Source organism: Lepisosteus oculatus, unplaced genomic scaffold (genome assembly GCF_040954835.1).
Source record: "Lepisosteus oculatus isolate fLepOcu1 unplaced genomic scaffold, fLepOcu1.hap2 HAP2_SCAFFOLD_78, whole genome shotgun sequence".
Classification (NCBI taxonomy): Eukaryota; Metazoa; Chordata; class Actinopteri; order Semionotiformes; family Lepisosteidae; genus Lepisosteus; species Lepisosteus oculatus.
The window spans coordinates 714001-720000 of NW_027168341.1; the positions used below are offsets into that span (position 1 = coordinate 714001).

A 6000-nucleotide genomic window follows, 5' to 3' on the forward strand; every position below is an offset into this window, starting at 1 on the left:
GCTTCTGCATTTCCCAAGTAAGGACGCATGACAACAAGCGATCGCGGTGCTCATTTACGACATAGTGGTGATGAGTTTTCAGTACGTGTTCTTTTGAACGAGCAATGAGGTTGCTGCCTTGGACAGCTGACTGCACGCTCTCATTGTGCCACGTGATGAGTATTCACCAGGCTCGTTCAGTCATTAGTCACATTCCATCGTTTGCCATAAGCAGATGCTGCAAGGTGATGTGGATATCAGTTCCCAGTCTTGTGGACGAGGACAAAAAGAACACACAAGGGCTCATCCACGAGTTGAACCCAGGACCTCCCACACCCTAAGCGAGAATCATACCCCTAAACCAATGAGCCACGGCAGCACTTTCCATTTTATTCTGTCAGCCAGCTTGAGGACGGGGGAGAGGCGTCATTCGCTCGTCCAGTCAGACCTTCATCAATACGTCAAGAAAGCCGCAATTACACGACTGCCTTGCAGACGAAGGGCAGTGAACTGCACCCGGTAAGAGGGGAACAAGCGGCACTAGGCGACACCGAGGCATGAGCCCCAGGGAGGGGGGTTAGCTTGCATGGTACAGCGCTCGCTTTGCATGCGAGAGGTAGCGGGATCATTTCCCACGTCCTCCAGGTGTGTGCTTAGAGCTTGATGTGCCGAAAGGTGTCCTTTAGCCTGTGGTCACGCCTTGCATGGAGAGCGTCATGCAGCTGTCAATCATTTCGCAGCCACGCCCCCTCTTCATCTTCTCTCTGCCTTAAGCGTCTCCGCCACTCTCTCTTGACATTTCATGTCAGCATGTCAGAAGTCCGAGTGACGTTTTTAATGGCTGAGTGAGGGCACGATGCTGAAGCAGAGAGGCCACTTCAGCCAGAGAGACTTGTGCTAGGTGAGATCTGAAAAACAGACTCGCAACAGAAACAGACCAAAAAAGTATCGGTGAGCTCAAAAGGCAAATGCACCATCCAGCAGAGGGCGTCTAAAGATTAGGGAACGGGCGACTGAAATCCATGAGGCAAACTTTCCGGCTGTGTACTGCAGGTGGCCTCGTTGGCGTGGTTGGTAGCGCGTCAGTCTCATCATCTGAAGGTCCTGAGTTTGATCCTCACACGGGGCAGGGCTGCTTCCTCTCTTGCTCTTTTCAAACACTTGCGGCAACTGTTCGCTCATAACCACGTCTGGAATGCGTGACCTTTACACGGGGGAGAAGCAACGCCGCATCCCTTTTCTAAAGAACATTCACATTCAGAAATAAGTCAAGAAATTTGCCATTACTTTCGCTCGCGCTGCTGTCAGCCTGCCCATGTTGCCAAAGAAAGATTCACTCGGCGTCAACATGACAGAACAGCGATCACTTGAAAACACTATTCCACACTCCGTAAGCAAGAACTTCAGTGTTTGCAGTCACCCGATATGCCGATAGTCAAAGGAGCACAAAACACGAAGCGTCAAAAGAGAAGATGAGTTGATGGAAAGAGCGTTGAATTGATAAGCACAAAAGTTCAGCTCGTACAATAGGCAACGAAGGTCCCGGCGTCATCATCGCACTTGAAAGGACTGCCTTGCAGACTAAGGGCAGTGGGAGGTTGCTGTTTTGAGATGGAGGCATTGGGATGGTGGGCCGAGATCTATTCTTCTTAAGGAATTCTTCATCGTGAAAGATCGGTCCACAGGTCATCCAAAGAACTTACAAATTTTTTGGACTCAGGGAATCACGTGCTTCCGGAAGGGAGTGAAGTGCTCAAACACATGACATGCCCCCTTGATCTCACATGCACAATTCTGCTGCAACATGCACAGCTACCGTCCACACCAGGCAGTGGGGCTTCAGCAGAATTTGCTACGCCACCTGCAATTACATATCCAGCTGCACACATATACATGGCCCCTCTGTCCTTTTCAGGATCTCAAAAAAAAGCATAGCGTGGTTTTCCTGCAACCTGATTGACCGCATCTCCCTCAGAATGTGCCCCGTTGCATTCATTGCTGAAGCAGGACGGAGGCTAACGGGCATGCCAGAACAGTTAGGCTCAGCGATCTCTCCAAAATATTGTGGTTGTAGTGGAAGAAATATGGTTTAAATTATACCTTGGTATTTCAAACTCTCTCTAGAATGTTATCCATTTCTATTTTATTTTGACAGGAACTGGCTAATGACACTAGATGAAAAGAGAAGAAAGAAAACACAACGTTTCGGCCGTGGAGCCTTCTTCAGGTGTGAGGGCTCCACGGCTGAAATGTTGTGTTTTCTTTCTTCTCTTTTAAGCATGGAATAGACCTATTACTTGTTCCTTTGCAGCCTACGCATGCTGACACAGCTCCCCACCTGAACTGCTAATGATGCCTGGTAGTTTGTGGTACTTGGGTATTGTCTTATGTTTGCTCAAACTGCATATGTGTGATTGCATATTTTTGGGTATTTTCATATGTCAATATTTAATTCACTGACATTCCTGTATGCTTGGAAGAAAGGTAGATTGGATTTGGCACAGGACGCCTGCCCATATTTGTTGATCATTGTTGGGCTGGAAAAACAATGATAAAAAGTGTATGAAAAAAGCTCTCTCCAATATTTCCCTTCTCTTCGCCATGGTTACACTGCCCGTTCTTTCCGTCTTTTGTCCTTCTACAAAGATTCCAGGGCTCTTTTTCCACCATAATATCAGAATATTTTTTTCTCTTTTAAAGGCTGTAGGTGGGGTGTGATGGACTGTACCACTATCATAGAAGATTTTTTCAGGACACATCGCAGTTCCATAGTAGAATTTATCAATAGTAGAATTCCATAGGACATTATTTACCAACATATTACCCAGTGTGAGACTCTGCCAGTAAACCTCAGAGCATTGAGTTCTCCACTGATAAAGATGGCTGTCTGAAGTCATGAAATCCACTGCTGGGATGCCTGAGAGACAGTAATTGAATCTTGGCTGGAATTAGGCTTTCTATTAGTGTTGATCTTTGGGAATTATGTGGTAAAAAGGGAAAACTCCTTTACTTTAGTCACTTTGAATGTTCAAATGTACAGAACCTGCAAAACTAAGCAATGAAAAAAATCCATCACCACTCTCATGATAGCATAACTCATAGTCTCTGCTGTTGTGTAACAATACACACTTTCAATTTTCTTATCGCCTGTCTCCAGAGAGAATGTTGTTAGTGCTGATGACCTTGAATTAGACCTTGTTGACTCTGTAAAACAATCTTCCTCTGCTTAGATTTTCACTCAGATTGATTTTGTTCTCAGATTATTCCTGGCAGGACTGAGTTTCTAGGAAATGAAAAGTGAAAGAAAAAGTACAGAAGATCAGCCCTTGAATATACAACATTGTGCAGTGAGATTGTTAAATGTATTAGCTGCTATCCTGAGTTAGAGCCTGTCGTGGTAAGCAGTGGATGACAGGATCTAGCACAGATACTAATGAAACACTGTTAATGAAAGATAAAACACTTGAGTCTTATTTTAGTTTTCCATTTCCCTTTCATTTGTGATGTACTGTACAACAGGCCACAGAACATGCACAAAAACAGATATGCACACATTCACACCAGGCAATGACAGTCTGCCCAGTCAGAATCTGAGCTGAGGTATCAGAATTCTGAATTCCCTGAATTCTGTCATGGATCATCCACAATAAGGGCAATGTTTGAACACGAGGATCCCCAGGAGAGAGCCTAGTAACATAAATCTTGGAGCAAAAGCAGATGATTAACTTCATAGTTTGTGTGGTTGAGCCAAAGTTGAGCATGAGGATATGTGAGTCACCATTCTTAGAAATGGATCCAACTTCAGACAGGCGTCAAAAGTAAGAGTATACAGTGCTGGGGCAATGACACTTCAATGATCAGAAGGATAACAAGAGTTTTAATGCATTGAAATTGATTTTCTGGTGATGCACACTGTCATGGAACTATTAATTTTTTAAGGATCACTTACTGACGTCAGACAGCTGCCAATTCTCCAGACTGGAAGGATGAACAGTTTATCCCCCTAGGTACCATATTTCCATATTTCGAAGCATTGGAATAATACATGTCATACAGCAACATAAAAACAGGAAGACAAGTATCACAGCCCCTATAATCGGTGTTAGTAACTTAAAAGAAAAACATTCCCCCTGGCCCAAACTGTGATTCTAACCAGGAGAGAAAAGCCGGTGTATCTTTTATGCCTCTCTCTTTATTCACCTTGTCTTTTAGTTCTTTCAAATGCTGAATAGCGAGCGTAAGATTTCCATAATCATCGTCATTAGCTGGAATATATGTACAACAGGAGTCTCCTACTAAAGCATAGACTCCTCCAGATGCTGCATTTTGAAGGTCCAGCACGAACCTGTTCTGAAGTGCCATTAATCTAACTCCCCTTAATTCTTGTTTGATAGCGTCTAAGCCTTCTAACGTGATATTAATAAAAGAGTACATTTCATAAAAAGTCGCATGGGTGAGGCTGTAGAATGAGGCATTAAAGCACATATATAACAAGATGCATTAAATTTCTTTAACTTTACAGTATGATTTATAAATTTATACCACAAATTACTCATGTCCCCCTCATTATCAGTTTCATTCAGCCAGTTTGTATACAAAGAGGCTTCGTGTTTAGATTCTTCCTCTTTTGGGGTGGTGACAGGCTTCTACATAAAAAGGAAAAAGGCTGTGCACATCAGTCCCAAGCAGGTTATCCCCATCTGTCCTTGTGGAGACATCACTCCTGCGCTTTGCTCAGTTCGTTTGTGACCTTTTTACAGTGGGAAGCATGAATCCAGGGCACCATTTCTGTGACCTTCACAGCAGTGGCAGTGGTCAGCAGCACCTGGTACAGCCCCCTCCACCTGAGTGAACACCATTTCTTTTTCCTGAAGTCTTTCACCAGAATCCAGTCTCCTTATTCACTCATTAGTTCTTACAGCACAGGTAAATCCCTGTGGGCTGGAGCCCAGCATAATCTTAGGCTTTTTTGGTCAACTTTGGTCAACAGATTGGTCAACAACTGGGTAATAACTCTTAGAAAAATCTACACATTGTTCCCCTGCCTCAGCTGTGACGTTTTGCAGAACAATTCTAGCTGAAGTTGTAAAATTTCTCTTTGTTCCGTTCCTGCAAAACATCTTATTATGAACAAACAAACCACAATAATCATTTGCATCTAGGGGAATCACTCCCAAGGGTAACCCCCCTTAAAACTATATTGTTCTACCCATCAGGTTCTGCCACTAGATAAGAGAACCTTTCCCATGAAATCATTTTTTGACCTTCATGATCCCTTCAGGGCGTACAATTAGCACAGAAGCAGCAGCTTTAGTCCACATGTTTTTCAAACAGGATATTAACGATATGATCATAACGAATAATACCAGACCCACAAATATGTATTGAACCAGAGACCCTCTCCATGTTCCTAGCACAGACTGTAGCCATGCACCAATGCCCCAATCATCTGGATTGCAGGATTTACGAAGAAAATTATTTTCGCAGTAATTAATTTATTATATTTACTATATTTATTATACACGTGTAAATTAATTACTGCGAAAATAATTTACTTCGTACACTGTGCAGAGAGCCGTATACTCCTAGTTGCGGCACACACGATACGTACAGTAAAAAGCCTCAGGCACTGTGTTAGATGTGTTTTCGACGTTATATATGCGTTTATTAATGTCGTCGATTTTACGGTTGCAATTCGACGTTGATTATACGTCGAGGCGACGTATATATACGTATAGCCGTATTTTCGCCGTGAATATACGTATATTCGACGAATCAATGCCCACTGTGTAAACTCTTGAGCAAACTCTGAACCAGCTCTAAGGAAACGAATCCGATTAGACGTTACTTTGACTCATCTTTTTACGCTCAGTGCGGGATTGCTCAAATATGCAAATGGTGAGGCTCCAGTTCGACACCACTTTACAGTATCTGACAAAAGCATGGCAGACTGTGCCATGACCGGCAGATAACTTCTGCTTATTTTTACCATATGAAACATTGGAAATCCTGCCACTTGCA

The 6000-nt window shown here is 43.4% G+C and overlaps 1 non-coding gene across 1 annotated transcript; it reads left to right on the forward strand.

Annotated features, from left to right (window-relative positions):
• The first annotated feature begins 1035 nt into the window (after positions 1-1035).
• Positions 1036-1108, forward strand: trnam-cau (transfer RNA methionine (anticodon CAU)). The gene has a single exon. It is a non-coding gene; the product is annotated as a tRNA-Met (tRNA).
• Positions 1109-6000: the final 4892 nt, after the last annotated feature.